Source organism: Vicugna pacos, unplaced genomic scaffold (genome assembly GCF_048564905.1).
Source record: "Vicugna pacos unplaced genomic scaffold, VicPac4 scaffold_104, whole genome shotgun sequence".
NCBI lineage: Eukaryota > Metazoa > Chordata > Mammalia > Artiodactyla > Camelidae > Vicugna > Vicugna pacos.
The window spans coordinates 3,368,094-3,386,732 of NW_027328784.1; the positions used below are offsets into that span (position 1 = coordinate 3,368,094).

At 42.2% G+C, this 18,639-nt stretch overlaps 1 protein-coding gene across 4 annotated transcripts in view; it reads right to left on the bottom strand.

Moving 5' to 3' along the window:
- The window catches only part of LOC140694796 (uncharacterized), a 176,523-nt gene that overhangs the window by 27,352 nt on the left and 130,532 nt on the right, over window positions 1–18,639 (bottom strand). For 2 of the 4 annotated variants that reach the window (XR_012070442.1, XR_012070436.1), the window contains exon 2: window positions 5,660–5,747. The exons of the other annotated variants lie outside the window; for them this stretch is intronic. The gene's annotated coding sequence lies outside the window, so the exon portion shown is untranslated. The remainder of the gene's footprint in view (window positions 1–5,659; window positions 5,748–18,639) is intronic. 4 annotated transcript variants of the gene reach the window in all.

Sequence of the window (18,639 nt, forward strand, 5' to 3'; positions counted from 1 at the left end):
GTGAATATGTTAGAAGAATTCTGAAGTTACAACATTGCTGAAAAACTATAAAAACACTGACAGACAGATTAAAACACACAGTCATACATATTATATAGAAACATGAACTCTGCTCCCATGTTGCATAGAAATACAAACATATTTGTTCATTTATGGGCACTGATTACTTTATCCCAGGTAGAATATTTCAACTAAAACAAATAATCAATATTACACTCCTATTGTCAAATGTACTTGATAACTTACTCTGCTATGTAACCATATGTGTCTAAGATAGATCTAAAATTATTGAAAAAGAGCTTTGTATGGTTTCTTGAATTCTTCTCAAAATTCCAAGCTTAATTTTAAAATAGATCTGAGCAGTATTTCTATATTATCTTTTCCCTTGTGAAATGAACAACACAGTCTGTTGTCAAAATTCTGTCCTTACAATGATTCACGAGCACCATATCCTCACAAAACTGCTGGACAGCAAGTTACTATCCAGACACTGTGACCAAATAAATGAAACAGAAGGAAGACAGTGATCCTATTCTGGAGGGCTTATAGTCTGTGTCAACACTGGGGTTTTTACTTGATTGGTTTGATTGGGTAGCAAAATAAAATCAATCAAGTATTTTCTTTGAGCATTCTATAAGTCATGACTGTTTTTAGTGTCATTAGCAGGAAAGACTTAAGCATGACTTGGTTAGGTCAACTAGCAACAATCATCACTGGAGAGTGAGTAATAAAGAAGTTAACTGATAGCAATGCTTCTGCCTACATGAGACCTAAAATAAATCTACACTGATATCCGAAAGGAAAATAAGGAGATGAGGTCCCCAATGAGAAAACAAACTAACAAGAAATCAAAAAATGAAAGTCATTTTCATTAACGATTCCAGGCAGTAGTGGAGCATGGTGGTGAAGATCACAAATGCTGGGGACAAACATGAGGGTCTGAAATCCCACAGCACTAGGTAGATGTGACACTGATATTTCAGTGAAATTTTCTGCATCTCAGTCTCCTATCCATAGACTGGGGACAACAACTGCACCCATCTCCTATAACGGTCCTAAGAATTAAGTTATTTTATATATAAAAGCTTAAATAAAATACCTCAGAGTTTAAATAATACCCCAAAAGCACAAGAAACAAAGAAAACAGAGACAAATTGCAGTTCATCAAAATTTAAAACTTTGCTTCAAAGGGCACCATCCAGAAAGTGAAACAACAACACAGAGGAGAAAATTTTTTCAAATCACTTATCTGGCAAGGAATTTGTATCTCAAAATGAAGAAAAAAAAACCCTACAACTCAACAATAAAAAGGCAACTCAATTAAAAGGTTAATAAAGTATCTGAAAAGGTATTTTTCAAGGAAAATATACAAATGTCCATAAAACACAATGTAATGATGTTCAATAGCATTAGCTGTAAGGGAAATCAAGTCAAAACCACTAGGAGAAACCGCTTCACACTCACTACAATAGGGTATAATAAAAAAAAAAGCATAACAAGCACTAAAGAGGACACAGAGGAAGCGGAGCACGCAGCCCTTGCTGGTGAGGATGTAACACAGCGTGGCCACTTTGGAAAACAGCCTGGCAGGGCCTCAGAGAGTTGAACATTTCGTTTCTGACTTACCCAGCAATTCTGCTCTCTGGGCACACACGTAAGAGAACTGAAAACAAATATCCACATAAATAATACCACATGAGTGTTCACGGCGACATTACTCATCACAGCCAAAAACAGAAACAACCCAAATGCGTATCACCTGATGAATGGGTAAACAGTGGGGCCCAGCCATAGAGTGGAATGTTATTCAGCAATAGCATAGCATAGAATAGTGACTAAGGCCACAACATGAGCAAATATTGAAAACGTTACTCAGTGTGAAAGAAGTCAGTCACAATAGACGTTTCCACTTATATGAAGTGACTCGATTTACATGAAATGTCCAGCACAGGCAAATCCACAGAGAGAAAAGTGGCTCCTTGGGGCTGGGGGAGGATGGGGAAGATGGGAATGTCTGTTTATGCATACAGGGCTTCCTGTTGGGGGGATGAAAATATTCTAAGATTGAATGGGATGCACAATTCTGGGCATAGAGTAAAAACCGATGTACATTTTATGGGTGAATTGTATTAAAACTCTTAAGAACAAAAGGACCTTGGGCCAGTATCTTCCATAGTAAATGCAAATTGCTAACTTTTATTAGAGGAAAAAGAAACTGCTCTCAGCATGAAAGCAGGAGATCAGCAAATGTGAGTTAACCGAAATTGGACAAGAGCATTTCACTTGAAACAGTTGCTGAGTGTACACGAAATATTCAGAAATAGGAAAATCACCTTGACATCACGAGGAAGCATTCTGTTTCAAATACAGATCAAGGATTCGGCAAGCCCAGCTGCCAGAAATGACCAGAGAAGAAACCTGGTTTATAAAACTAGCACCAGAGACAACAAGGAATGGTGATGAGGAAAGCAGGCGGCAAATATCTGGAACAGTTCACTACAAATAATTTCTCCACCAAAAATTGAAAAATAAAATGAAAGTGATGAAATGCTCTGTTGACATCTCGAGAATGGGCTTCCTTCTGTGCTCGACTGTTCTGTAACCCCGATTGAGAGACTAAGGAGAATCAGCATGGCTCCTGGGGGTCCCCAAAGGACTGCCCACCAGCACGCTGACCACCATCACATCTGCCAGGTTTGAATTGCAGAGAAGAGACCAAGTTCTGAAAGGCACAGGAAATATTGACAAGGGAAGAAAACGCTGAGGTCTGTCCTGGGACAGAGGCCCTCTGAGCAGAGGCCAGAAGGCTGCAGGTGAACTGCAGTAGACCTGGGGCAGGAAGGGATCACGGGGGAGCATATCTCAATTCTCTTCTGTCTCTGCCTCCGGTAGGAGAGATAAAGCCTGCATCCTTCTCACCTGGAACTGTGGGTTCTGGCTGGAAGAAGTCTTACTGACAAGGAATGATTATTCAAGACTCTGTGGAAAAAGTCAAGAAATCGAGAGGGATTAGGGAGCCATCTCCATAAGAATCTCAAATGCTCCCATATTTATAGGGTATAATCAAAGGAAAACTTCGTTAACAGTTGTGAGATAGTAAGGAGGAAATTCGGGAAAGACAGGATGAGGCAGAGATTGTAGAATACACAATGAGTACAAAGGATTAGTGTATCTTTAGGGAAGTCATGGGGTGAGGGGAACAAGATACATTTTTAGATATGTTCATTAAAAAGCAGACCACCAGACCAGCCAGGTCCTTGTTTTGGGGATAATACATTATCTAACAACACACAAGCCCAGCGTTTATAGCTGAGGGTCTCGGTCCTTGCTTTACAACCAGCAGAGTGCTATCTAAAACCTCAACTACACAAGCAAAGCATTGTCTCTGCTTTTTAAGGCAAGGCGTCTGGAGTGAGGATGCACAGGAACTTGCTTGTAAAGCAGTATCAAAGCATATTTTTTCTTCTTAAAATTCAGAGGCGACTGGGGTGTGTTACAATTTGTTAACCCAATCATCTGCTTCCACATGGAACCATTATGGAGGACACCCTAGGATGAAAATCCTGGATGTGGGTCTCTTCCTGCCATCTTCAGCCACTCTATCAGGGTCTAGGCACATCCGTGAATAACGATCCTACAGTACCACTCACTCTCTTAACTCCTGGTGATTGAAACTTAATTTTAGCTCTACACAACTTAACATAGAAAAGTTTCAGCAATAAAAGATATAATATTCCATTTATATCTCATCATATTACTGATTTTCTGATTGCTCTAAGCTGCTTCTACTTGGTAAAGCACCTCATTCTGAAGCTGAATTCAGTAATTTCCATTGTGCATTTCTAGCCAGTTTGGGCTCGCTAACTTCTTTTGGTCAAATATCGATATACTTAATTGATTTCTTTGTTTATCAATTTCAACCAGGAGGAGAGGGAGTGTCACTCTTTTCCTCAGCCCACCCTCAACTCTTTTCCCATCAACTCAGTCCTCCTGAAAACAAAACAAAGTATTTTTTTCCCTTCTACTCTTTCCACAAACCCAACAGGAAACATCAGCCTGGAGAAAGAATTCAACACAAATGTTAAAACAAAAATCTATAAACCTGAAACAATACCATCTCCGAATCATGATACACAATGACATGAGAGTAAGTGTGTCAGGCACAAAGCATGAGGGAGCCTGACTACCTGATTTCTATTCTTCAAAGGAAGGAAGGTTTTCGTATTTTTTATTATCATTCTTGGTCATTGTTTCTGATTATGCCAAAAAATAATTTATGAAATAATTATGCACTGCAATAACTGATTTTTATTGTATCAATTTTAGAAGGCATTCAGAGGGGATAGGAAAACCCACCTCTGTAAAAAATGCAAAATTTCTTCCCCTGTTAAGAACACGTATACAAAATGCAACAGAGAATTCAAATTCTTGTGGAGAGGAGCAAAAGACACAGAATCAAATCAAAGTCATTACAATGAGTCAATTTAAAATTCACTGGACAAACATGCTCAATGCATACAAATAATTTTAAAGGCACACTGCAAACCATTCACTTAATGATCTGCAGGCTAGAGGAAGAATTTCACTCTTTAACAGACAACAGAAATCAATAGGGTGCCCCACCAAACAAAGAGCAGTGAACAATCAGGTTTTTAACAGTTCTGAGAAATCAGCATGTTCTAAAGATCAAAATCCAGAAATTTTAAACATTCATTCAAACCACAATGAAAAAAGCACTTAAAGAAAAAAAAAAAAAAGAAAGTAAGCACATAGATCATTGCAACAGAACAATGAGAATTTCTTGTACCGCTAGAAGAAAGAACAGGCTATAGCCTTTTACTTGAAAAGAGACTACTTTTAAAAATAACTGCTAAAACACATTTCATCATTCATGTTGCATTTAAAAATCTGAGGTACATGTATCTGATCAGAAAAGCAATTCTGAGTAATAGTATGTTACAATTCAGTGCCAGTTTGCTTTAGAAGAAAAGAGAAAAGTTACTGTTTCTAATTCTGCACAAAGTTTAAAGAACCTCCCTGCCTCTATCTCCTCCCATTTCCTAAGCTCATGCTCCCTAATCCTTCTGAAACAAGTATGAGAAAGTCTTATTCCCAATATGCCAAATGACAACTGAATATCAATTTATTAGTGTAAATATATGCCAACACCTTGAAATGGAGGAGAAAGGTATCAGAAGTCTATATGGAATTTCTTTCTACCTTCCTGAAATCACACACACCAACGTTCACACAGACACAGACACAGACACAGACACATACCCCCTGGATTACTGGGCACTTCACAAGCTTAGTACTTACAACTTGTAGAAGGTAACTTTGTAGTTACTTTAAAATACAGAACTGTCAGCTTTTGAAAGCCTTCATCATCTGCTAAACCATCTAAATATCAAAGAGACCCAATTAGCCTTCTCTGTAGAATGTAATTTCCCTTGATGGCAAAACAGTCTCTAAGAAGTACTGGATCAAAGATTCGTGTTTATCACTACCTATGATCGTTTTTAAGCACATTAACAGATTCAGAAATGTATGTCTCAAAAACATTTATTCCTATTGAAATAGTATACGTGTTCAATTGTCTATACAGTGACTAGGTCCCATGATGGTGTTTAAGAGCTATTTTGTGTATAGCAATATTTACCTTCAAGTGCAGAAAAGGAGGGTGTGTATTACTCAGTTGTAGAGCACCTGCTTAGCATGCACAATGTCCTGGCTTCAGTCCCCAGTACCTCCAAAAAAAATAAATAAAAATAAGTGCATATTTAAAAATAAGAATAAAGTTATAAAAAATGCAGACTAAAAACCACTGCAATCTAGGTGCTACAATTATACTAAAAAAACAAGTGTTTCTATCAAATATTAACTATATGCCAATCACAGAGACAACCAAAAGTCACACCTGAAGCATCACGTGTGATTCTCAGCAACCCTACTAAGTAGACACGGATGAGAAACCCGGCTCTGCGGATGAGGAGACGGAGCTCGGAGGAGCCGGGGACGCTGACTGTCCTGCTCCCCGTGACACCGCGTCAGCCCAGGGCAAGCGCTGACAGAGCTGCACTGAGGGGACACCCAGCTGCATGGAACCTTGGGGCACTGGGGAGTCCCAGAAAACACTAAAAACTTTTCAGTGAAAAACCAGCTAAAATATATTACACTGTGCTGCATCCTTTAAACAGGGAAAGTGACTGAGACCTTTTTGATGCCTCCGTGTCCTTTCTGCCATTATCAGTTACTTGCCCTCACAGTGCGACCAGTGATGATCTGGACCCCATATGAAGTGCACTCAGATGGAAGACCTTTTAAAGCTGGTTTATGAAGTTTGTAAGACTGTCTATGACTCACAAAGGCGGTCATTCATCACTTCTCACCGGTGTGGACGTACCACCTGAAATCACTCCTTTCTGCTTTTTAAAATCCCTTCATCTACTCCAGACTTTTCAACAGCAAAGAAGTAGCTCAACCACAGACAGTGGACAGCTTTTCACCAAATGGACTCGAACAGCCCATCTGACAACCTGGAAGCCCTTGTCTTCTATTAAACCCACTTCCAGGTACTTCATCATTTTCTGATTGGTGGACTCGGCCTCTGACTGGCCTACTCAGAGAGCTCCCAACCTCACATCCAGGGGTGGGAGAGGACCATGCTGTTGGGGGAAATCAGTGAGGAAGCTGGACATCCTCCAGCCACGTCTGCACGGGTAGAAGTGCCTCAACGTGCTCAGAAATTATACCGTCATCATCCCTGGGCTCCCATGGACTGGTTTCACATTAACCAAGCTCATGAGACACTGATGCAAGGAAACCAGAAACTTAAATTTTTAATGTAACAGAAGACGTGAATCTATGAACCAGACTGAAATATCAGAGTTCAACCATGAGTACATTTTCTCCTCCACGGCCCAATCACGGGCAGGCAGTCACATGGCAAGCATGGACAGAAACGGAGCAGGAAGGGTTTCTAGATTAATTCAATGGACTATATTTCTATTATACGAACAGATCTACTGCCCAGAAGTCAATTAACGCCAATCACGGTGCACTCTCCGTGGACAGCGGCCAAGAAATGACTATGAGCTCCTGTGTAACACTCCTTTCCCTGTCCTTTCTAGGCTAACTGATGCACAGAGGTATAAAGATTCAGGGATGTCGATAATGCTAAACACCCAAAGCCCATCTCTGGGAACCTCAAAACCAGACAGCCAGGGTTTAAATACCAGCTCTGCCAATTACTAGTTCTGTGATTTTGCCAACTTAATTACCCTCTGTGTGCCTCAATTTCCACACTGTAAAACTGGGATAACAATCAAACCTTCCTTACTCGCTTGTTGAGAAGATTGAAGGATTCATTTCTGTAAAATGCTCAGAAAAGAATGTAGCACATTTTGGGTGTTCAACAAATGTCAACTTAATATCAAATTGTTTTACAAGTGTCCCCTCTAATCATCTTATCTGTTTCCTGGCTAGCCTAAGTCCCAAATAAAATCCTTATTTCTCCTTTTACACACTCTTGGGGAGCACCCTTATGTTCCATCCAACCACCTGTTTAAACTGAGGGAGTGGATGTCTCCTAACCACTCCTCTGGGCCATGGAGGGTGCTTCTCCCTTCACACCCCTGGCCCCTGGCCCACAGCTAGCACTCATTACACTAACAGAGTGAGGTGTGAGTCCGGGGAGACAAGCAGGGCATATGAAACCCTTCCTTTCACTCCAGTGTTGGTCACCATTGGGAAGCACGCGGGATGCTCAGCTCCATGTCAGGAAAGCCCTGTGCATGAAAGGGCAGGTCTTCTCAAGGGAAGGCTCGCTGTGGCCCAGAGCTACATGGGACAGGGTGAGTCTGTATTTCTGGGACACAGTATCATGACACGCATTTTCCCACAGCCTTGAAGTTCATGGAGAACGTGGCTTCATCAGTAACAAAGAAGACATTTATTGCCTGTCTACTCTTTTGTGTCATCTCTCAGTAGGCTGCTGGAGACAACATATGTATAAGTATTGGATCTCCTTAAACCCCAAAATATATGAAGTAACAAATAATTCTGTGGCTTAACGTTGGTTTAGGGCGACTGTGTAACAGTTCTGACTCTGCTGATGCTAAATTATGGGTATAGGAACTATGGAACCTCCTCAAATATCTTTCATCATAAAACCATCTCTTCTTATTTTCCTGTTTCTTAGTAATTGCCAAAGACTCTCAAATGATGGCTTCACACAAAACAGCAGTTAAAGTTTAAGAGCCCTCTTGACATACACACTGTGGTAAACACTGCACATATTTTCTAATTCTCACAATTCTACAAATCAGATACGAATGTCCCCATCTCACAGACGAGGGAAAAACTCAAAACGAACTGACTCAGGCTCAAGTGGCTCAGTGGCAGCGCGTGCAGGCAAACCATATCAAAAACTACACCCCTTCGTATATGTACCAAATCTCCTACCACCAATTAACACACAGCGGCGGGGTCAAAACTCAGGGAACTCAATACACTTTTCACCTTTAAGGTCCTCCAGATGCCGCTTCTAGCTGTTTTATAAAATCCCGGCTCACTGGTTTCTAACACTAGAAGAAAAGCCCGATTTTGCTATTGTTTGCACAGCAAGTCTGAAATGTTCACAGTGAGATGACAGAATAAATCTAAGATATAAGCAGAATAACTTTTCCAGTTAGACAGACATAATGGACATTGGGCTATTCTGAAGCATTAAGTAAAGTAATCAAAATAAAATAACGTTGTTTAAGCCTCCTTTTACAAACAGGAAAGTTAAGACTGTAAGTAGGTGCAACAGTGCCACCTATGGGTAAAATGACCTTCCAGGTTACCAGGAAAGATGCAACACAAAAATTGCCTGTAGGATCAGTAACGAGAATCAGATAAATAAAACTTATATAGCACATGCTGCACTTTGATTCGGGGGAAAGGAGGGATATTCAGTATTTAATCTGATATTGCTAATACTCCTGAATATAAACAGAAGATATAGGCTCATGGAAACTCATCTTAGAAGAGGAAAGAATCCAGTTCAGCCACTTCATTTTACAGGAGGGGAAACTGAGACATGGGATCTGTCCTCCTGGCAATCAGCAGCAAAGTTCTCCTATGCCTCATGTCTTGCACTGTAGCAAAAACCAACAGATCTGTACTAGGCCTATATTCATAAAATTCACGTTTGTATTTTTCCAACAGTAGGTTATCTAAGTATCTTGCAAAATACTAAAAGAGCCAGGATATCATACAATTTTGTTGCCATACAAAAACATTTATTTACATAATAAAACAGCATGAGCTTTATTCTCTCTATTAAAAAAGTGACATGTCAAATCAATGTTTTGATATTTTAAACCTGTTAAGAATGTAGAAAAAAATCAAAATTTTCTTTAATCACAAAATAGAGGAGTTTATTCCCTGAAAATGATCAATATGGATTTTACTAAACTTAACGGATCTGGTCAGAATCCCACGAATTTAAATGTCTGAGTGGATGGTTACACGGCAACATAAATTCTGATTTGTAACAATACATATTCTGTGTAAATAATCTTCAAGGTCATCTGATTAAGGCAATTTAACTAGTCCCTGTCTCACTAGAATGATACAGATTTCATTAAAACTTCATACTACACCAAAAAAAAAAATGAATCCTTGTTACTTTAAACCATATTCAAATATATCATACAAATACATATTGAATATGTATCAGAAATAAGCGACACTCTTTAGTATTCAGAGTTGATCCTTCTAAAATATCTGTCATTGTGACAGCACACTTTTATTAAGCACCTCTTGGGTTCTTTGTATACAAGGCATCTACCTCTCACAGTCAGACAAATTAAACGATATTACTCAAATTTCACAAATGAGGAAATGTACTTAAGCCATGAAAATAAAGTACATATTCATCAACAGGAAAGAAAAGAGTAAAGACTTTTCTTACAATATTCACTGACAATCTTTTCTTCCATATTAAAACTACATAAAACCAATTCAGTCTTTGTAAGTATTTCTGTCAAAAAGGGCCACAAGAGAAAAACAAGCAACATCATTAGCAGTGGTTGGACTTTAAGAGCTCACTTCTCTTTTGCACTATAATTATTTTTAATGTTTTGTTTTTAGTGCTTACAGAGCACTAAAATAAAAAAAATAACTTTTTATGTAATTACCTGAGAATTAAAAATTTGTGAAAATGAACAATTTTAATTTCTGCCACTCTGTCTCAACTTCTCAATGGTGTCTCTCCTTTCAAGGCCTCATCAGTCTGAGGTCACTAAACTCGGCCGTTTATGGAGTCACAGGTGTTCGGGTAACCACTTAACGGGAGGCTGATAAGAGGAGCAATTAAGAATGCATTCTGTGCAGCCTGGGTTCCAGCACCGAGCTAGCCACAGCCTGCTGCGTGTAATTGGGACAAGCTGCTCCATCTCTCAATCCCTCAGCTGCAAAAAAGGAGACACTGATACCTACAATCAAACACCTGCTATGAATTAAAACATGAGGAAAACATTTTAGCCTTAGGTAGGTGTCCACTCACAGTGAGTTTGGTCATTATGATGATGAGGATGGCTGTTAACAAATTAAGCTAGACCAAACAGGAGAAATCCCCTTAAAGGAGAAACATTTTAAGTCAATGAGCATTTCTTTTTGGATGAATTGCAGAATATTCTAATGATTTTTTAATAAACCAAATTTTGTCCATTAATTATAGATTTACAGGTTCATGGACAAGTCTCCAGAAAAAGAATTAGAGGCCTCTTACCTCTGTAAACTAAGAAAGTAAATTTTAACAAAAATCACGGAGGAGATTATACCTCATTTGGGAGAGTAAGTGCTTAACATGCATGAGGCACTCAGTTCAGTCCCCATTAACTCCATTTAAAAACATGGTTTTTTAGGAAATGGAAAATTAAAGCAAAAAGATGGAGGAATACAGAATTTTTTAGAGACTCATCTCAGATTTAAGATGGGGAAGAAACCATCCATTTCTCAGAAGAAATCTTGAGGACTATGTAAACTGGATCTGAGATGTCTAGTCCTTTAACATTATTCAAGAATTCATATTACCAAGTCTTAAAATTACCTGATAACGCACAGTGGTGATACTGATCATAACAGCTTCCATCACGGATCGAGCTCCGGCTAGGACTGCTCTGTTCTGACATCTCTGCCCCTCAGGCCTCACCAGGCTGAGAGCACTAAATTCGGTCATTCAAGAGCATCTTTTGTAAGTCCTCCATTTGTGCTTCTGACTCTCCCCTCACCAGCTCCTCTGAGGGAAGCACTGTTATCATCTTTCCCACTCACAGATAAGGCCACTGAGGCACAGAGACTAAACTCGTTCCAGGTCACATTGGCATTAAAGGAATTCTGTATTTCTGCTGTTTGCTTTTGACAAAGGAATCTGAGATATCAATTCAAGGCAGAATGTTAAATAATCAAGTCTGTCAGGTCTTCACCTCAAAGAGCAGATAGTATAAATTCCTGATGTAGGATGAGGCTGCCGCCACAAACTGACTCAGCTTGAAATTAATATCCAAGATGAAGCAGCGGATACACGTAAATATTCACGATTGTCAAGTCTGCTCACGGGTCTGGGCCCTTCACTGCCTGAACGGGGGTGAAATCCCCACCCGTGTCTGGGAGAGATGCACGGTGCTTCCCAGGCTCAAACAGGCTTCACGGGCTATTTCCTCCCACACACTGGCCTCAACGATTAAAAGCTCTCAAGGTTTTTACACCATGCAAAACAAAAAGACATTTCTGCAGATGGAGCACTTTCTTAGGCTTAAATCTTTTTTTGCCTACACTCACCCAGGGGGAAAAAAGAAACATGACTCTGCAAAGTCTCTGACCCTCACCACTCACAGGAGTAGAACAGCCACAGCAGAAGATGGCTCTTCACATTGCAGGATGAGAACAAAATAAAGATGCCCCAACAACAGGCACTCCCAGACACAGCGCTCAGCAGTCTTCTGCAAACTCACGGTTGTGTAGCACCCATCACCTTCTATTTCCAGAACACTTCATCACCCCTAAAGAATCCGCCTATCACTAGCAGTCACTCCCTAATCCCCCTCCAACCAGCCCCATCCAGCCATCACCTGCTCTCTGCCTCTGCATGTGCCTTTTCTGGGCATTTCAGATCACTGAAATCAACAATATTTGACCATTTGTGTCTGCTTCCTTTCAATTAACAAGCTGTTATCAAGGCTTGTATATTTTGAAGTGGTATCAGCATCTCTTTCTTTTTTTTTTTTTTGAAAACGTTAAAGATTATTAGAAGGTGGTAAGCACTATCAAAAAGAGTAGAGTGGAGCATAAGTGATTGGGTTTCAAAGGGAAAAGTGTGGGTTGAACAGTCAGGGTGGACTTCCAAAAACAGGTGGCCTTTTTCATTTTCCTCTTTTTTTTTTCTTTTTTATTCACTCTTACGTGTGAATAATCTTCCACTACATGGAGATACTACATTCTGTTCATCCATTCAGCAGCTATGTATGGACGAGTTCCAGAAAACTGAGTGTAAGAGTTGACTAGCATGGATGGCATTTAAGCAAAGGGCAAAATGTGCTTTCAAAAAAAAGCCAACAAACAGAGGCACAAGGAAATTCAGTGCGTTTCTGAGCAAAGTGCTTGCTTGCTTCGGCAGGACTACCGTGCAGGACTGTGGCGGATATTGGCAGGAGTCACGGTGTGGGAGAAACATGAGAAGACTCCCCACTGCAAGTAGCTCAGACAATTCTCCTCCCTCATCCTGTATTGTTAGAGCAATGTTTCTAGGTTACTCTTATTTCAAGTAATAGCACTTTAACTGCACATCTGATCATCTCCATCAGACCACCTTTCCTCCAAGCAACAGAAAAGCATTCAATGACCTGAGCAGCTCCAGGACATAATGGTGATGGATTAGGGAGTCCTGCAGCATTCCAGCCTGCAGGCACAAACCCCACATGTGCCCTGGTGATGTCCAGAAAATAAAATGCATGGAAATATCTCACTGTTTTTACACGACATCTGCCCTCAATTTGCCCCAAAATCATGCTCGCAAAGCACTAATCAACCCTCTCAATACAAAAATAAAAAAGCTAAGAAGGCAAATTTAGGCTCTTTCATTGAAAACCAGCAACCATCACTGCCAGTATCTGAGCTGGAATGCTCCTGACTTTGAAAACCACTGCGCAGTTACTTTTCAAGCGTAAAACTCATATATGTATTCCATGTAGATGATATTGCAGTAGGATTTTTCTTTTCAAAATTTCCACTTGCAACATTAGCACAAGAAAGTTTATGTATAGGCTTTAAAAAATCAATTATCCTCCACTTTCTTAATTTTGAACTAATTATTATTTTATAAATGTGGCTATGCTGCGTATTATAAACCGTTTGATTTCTGAAAACAAGACCTTTATGACCTCACTATTTCAGAGAAAACTTTAACGATTCTTTGAGAGGTGGGGCCTGGGGCGCCCACTATCAGCTCTTTAAATACTGACAAGGATGTGCTATGAAGTAATGCAAAGGCTCTAACTCCACATTAGCTCAGAAAGCAAAGAAACTACACCAAAGACTTCCTTAAATATTTTATATATTTCTATTCTTTTGAATATTAAAGTTCTTAAATGATATGATTTTTTTGAAAAAGACAACAGCTGTATTAAATTTCCTCTCACCAAGAAAGCAATCTTTATGAAGTAAAAAACCCCTATGGAAATCGAAATGACAGGACGTTTCTAGCTAAGTGAACATCCAGATCTGAACACAAACCTAAATCCGATCAGATCTCACTCGAAGGAGCTCTACAAAGTCCTGGGCAACCCTGGAAATTAGCTCTTTTTTTCCAAATGTTGGCTGAGCTAAGATCATCACACTAGGCAGGGAAGGAGAGAAGAGGAAAATCCACCTGGCGGCCTCCATCAGTTTTCTTCCAGCCACAAAATGCCTCTAGGTCGGCCCGCTAACAAGTCCCCCAATAAGGAAAGCCGGCATCCACACTGCCCCTGCCATCCCCAAGTAGCCCCGATGCCCATATCCCAGCCTGTGAATGGTCTTCTAATGATCCCCCAGTTGGTGGCACCCACCCCCTCTTCCCCGCTATACAAACACAGAGAGCCACGGCAGCCTTCCCAAATCACAAATTTGATTACATCAACCCCCACTTCAAACCCTTTAGAGGCTCCCTGTTAGAGTTCTAGCCCCACCCCAGACCCTGCTCGCCCATCCTCACCTAAGTACACAGGTCCCCAGTGACCAAAGGGGCCCCTGACCTGCTCCTACTTCCCACTTGCTCCAGTCTCATTTTGACTGTTTCCCAAGGAAGCCTTCCCTCCCTCCAACCTCCACAATTTGTTCCTCTCTTCCTAGAACATTCTAGGCTAAGTCAACTTCTGACAATGCTAAGCTCTCAAGAATCAAATACATTTTGCTTACTAAAGTGGCTACACGCTCTCTCCCCTAGACTCACAGAAGTGCATGTGTAATGTATAAATGAATGACCGGTTGGGTCTCAAAGGGACAGACATACCTGCTCTCGCCCGTCCCGATCCTTCGGTCTGTAGAATATCAGAAGCAAAACCAGAAGTACCTTTCCTGAGGGTCACTTCTGTTGACACCCTTCACTGCCTACTGTGTCAGTTCTAGTAAAACTCAACTTCTTCCAAAGCCCTACATCCCGGACTCTCTCCAGTGTCCTCCCCAGCAGGGGCTCCCTCCACCCTGGACTGCACAGGGCACTCTCCCCGGGTGCCCACGCCAAAAGCCTCCAGGCCTCTGCCCGGGCTGCACCTGCGATCTGAGACACATTCTTGACTCCTTCTCCTGGCTGACTCTTACTCTGTCCTCACAACTGAATGTAGAGCCCATTTCTTCCAGGAATTCCTCTCCGATAATGTCCTTTAGGTCTTGTCTGGTCTCTATCTATAGCAGCAGTACATGGTGACCAACTGGGTGTTTGCCCGCTCCTTTGAGACCACGAACACTTGGGAACCACGTGGGAAGGAGTGAGAGATTACAAGACGGTTGAGGGAAGCAAAAAGCAGAAATCACAGTCCAAGTCCCAAATTCAAGGATACTTTCTCAGAAAAAAGTATAAACTATTTCACACGTGTGCAATTTGGCTACTATTTTTGTGGCTTGGGGACAGCAAGAACTTGGTGTTCTAGTCCAAAACCTAGGTTACATGCAAAGAAATGTATACATTCATATCCAAAGGAAACAAGAGCTGCTCAACAACAGTTTGCAGTTAGAACTGAAAGGAACTTTGATAAAGGCAATCTCTCTCTCTCTCTCTTCTTTCTTTTCTGGCATCATATAATTTTAGAAGTATTTGCGTGACTAACAGACGTCTACAGCCCGTGATTCTGCACTGAAGTGTTTGGGGCTGAGGAAGCCCAGATTAGATTCACTCTGTAAATGCAATCACACCAACACACTGATAGGTGCCGTGTGGTGAAACTGATGTTCCAAAGCAGGCAACCTTATTCGGTAAGAGAACTCTGAATAGAAAGGAAGAAATGCAATGTCCTATACTGAATTTCATTTGCTATATGGGCCATTAACTGATAGTATATCTTGACTAATGAAACCCAAAAATAAATTGTCAATGTCGGTTTTCTTCATCTGACCATTTTATGCTAACTTCGGATATTAAATCCTCACTCCATACGGAAGCTCAGGCCTATGCTGCAGCACAGTTACACCCCGTGGAAGAAAGCCGACCAAGGGAGAATTGGAGAGTTTCCCTTTAGAAGCTGCGAAGTGTGGTTTTACACCTGTATATCATTTGCAACCACATCATCGACAATGGAGTTAGACGTTACCTCTGTGGGGCGAAAAGCACTGCATGCTTCAGAACCATCAAAGAACGCTGAGCTTTGTGAAACAGTCCTGAGGCACTTAAATCATACTTTTTCTGAAAGGCTCCAAATCTGACCCACTTCACCATTCCAGGTATAACAGGGAAGTACTGGAAACAGTAGAGAGAACATGCCCTTGAAGTCTGACAAGGCTCTGCTTGAATCCTGCTACAGCATTTATCAACCTCTAAACAAACCAATTCCTTAACCCCTCTGAGAAGGCTTCCCAATCCCCAAAAGGGGGCTGTCAGCGCCCACCTGGGAGTCATGTATGTGAATGAAACACGCAAGTAGGGCGGCCGACTGCTACCTGACACGGGGCCTGGCTAGTTTCGATCCGCTGCCCTTCTGCCCCTTTAAACTTGCACTGATCCCCCTGGTAAGGATCAAGTCCCCGGAACAGACTGCCCGTATCTTCTGTGTATCCCTGGATACATGACTTACACTTAGGAGGCCAGAAAAACAACTGCCTCCTCCCAAGTCACTAACAATATTCTTAAGAGTCTGGGTATTTTTAACTCTATTTTTCAGGGAGACTATTCCAGAATTTTCCAAGCACCATTCTCCAGGTTGGCTCCCCTCCCAGTGCCCATCCTTCTTACCTCAGATCCTCTGTCTGACTGCCTCCTGTTCATGGGAAAGCGAGTCCGGTAGGGTGGGGACTCCCTAGGCCTCCCTCCCTCCCTCACAGGTGACTGTGAATACCTTCTCCCCACTCCAACTCCAGCTTCTGAGGATTCTAACCTTCCGTATCCTGCAGCCTCTGCACCTTCCTAAGACGCACACGTGGCCAAGACTCTCCCTTTGGATTTCTTTCTGGCTGGCCCTGCTGACCCCCAGGCCCCTTAAGGATAAATGGGATTGCTCTGAAAATGATAAACGCCGCTGGCTGACACACCAAAGCTGCATGGTCTGGGCTTACCTCCAACCGAGGCACAGCCCTCCCCTCCCTCAGCCTCAGTCTGCAGCTCTCGAGATGATCTAATTCACATGCAAGGCTGTGAACACCAGCTAAGAATGACGACTCCCAACTTGTATCTCTAGTCCAGCTCCTTCACCTGAGCCCCAGTCTCATAGAGCCGAGTGCCTCTTTGAAGTCCTAACTTGGATGAAAAATGGCATCTTAAAAATGCCTCATGTCCACCATTTACTCTGGAATTCGATTCCTGGCAGGTACCTCCCAGACTCCCCATTTTAGTAACAGCCTCAGCACCCACCTAGTTGTCTCAGCTCACATTCAATTTCCACTGTTCCCTCCCCCCGGCCCTGCCCTGGAATCAGTCCTGTTATTTTCGCCAATAAGCTGATCTCAAGTGTGGTTTTGCAGGGACCATGGCCGGAAACACACAAGCTCACCGCATGGTTCACTAACAGTCCGCCGTAGGGTGCTCCCTGGAGGGGGAGGCATCTCCTGCCGCTGGTCACCTCAGAAGGCACTGGATTCTTACACAGGAGGCCCAGGAGAAGGGACTCAAGATTTTCCCGTGGTCTGAGCTTTGAAGGGCCCGAGGTCTGGGGGAGCTCCTAATTAGCAGACACACTTGCCAGTGAGCAGATGAGGATGGGGGAACCCACGCAAGGCTGTTATCACTCCAACTCCTGGGCTCTCGGGAGCCACGGGAAAGACCTGTGTCCAGTGTACAGCCCAGCCATCACAGATCCCAGCCTGCATTTGCCAACCCGCACAGCCTAGACTCCATCTACTTGCGACATTTACTTCTGTTCTGTTCCCCACCCAGAATGTGATGGACTCATTCAGATATTCTGGCCTGTCTCAAGCGAGACAGATTCAGTGAAAAATGAAGTGTCCACATTTGGACCAGAGCATGAAAGGAGAAACAAGGCCTCATGGTCAGCATGATGGTGGTGGCCAAACCCTTCCACCGGGTGAGATGAACCATGGTGAGGGTGAGAATCCAGGGTCCTATGTCGGCCAAATCATCTTCCTTCACGGTTGTCTGGGGTGTTGGAGACTGACTACCACAAACTAACGACACGGCTGTCAGTGGTGGATGTCAGCTGCAACAGAAACGGATTCAACTCTTTACTGCCAACATGGGTTAAAAGTAAAGGCCGGGGCAGGGAGGTCTGCACGGCTGCTGAGGCAAACCACAGACCCAGCTCTGAATGCCCACTGGCTGGAGCAGAGAGGAAGCTACGGCCCTTTTAGCTGTCCCTGTGTCCAACAGATCCAGGTGAGCCAGCTACTTAGGAGAAGGTCATGTTGTCCTGATACCCAGAAAAACCAGCCTCGTAAAGGGAACAAATAGTGTCATGGATTTTAGACCCAATTCTGCCCCTTTATGAAGGCAAAGTAAAGTAAATGGCACGGGGAAGTTGAATGCAAAAAAAAAAAATTAAAGAACCAAACGGTGACCGCTTCCTCCAACAGCGTCCCCTGCAGCTGTCACCCCCGAGCCGGCCACTTCCTCACCAGTGACCGCCGGCCAGGAAGCGCCGTCACGCACGTCACACAGCGACAGCCAGGAACCGCGTGCCGAGCACGTTTGTGTAAAAGCAGGAATCGAGCAAAATGCTGCAGAGTTTGACCTTACAAGTTTAAATACTCCATGAAAAGAATCCCTGAGCAGCCGACTAAATCAATTCGCATCTTACTTCTTCAAAACAATCAAACAAATTTAATAAGGGCGTATTTGTCACCAAATAAAAGGAGGACCAAACAGGTCCCTCAAAGCAAGGATTTTAACAGGTATCTAACACCAGTGGGTAATGTGCTAACAAAGCAAATATTCCAAAACATTAGAAAATACAA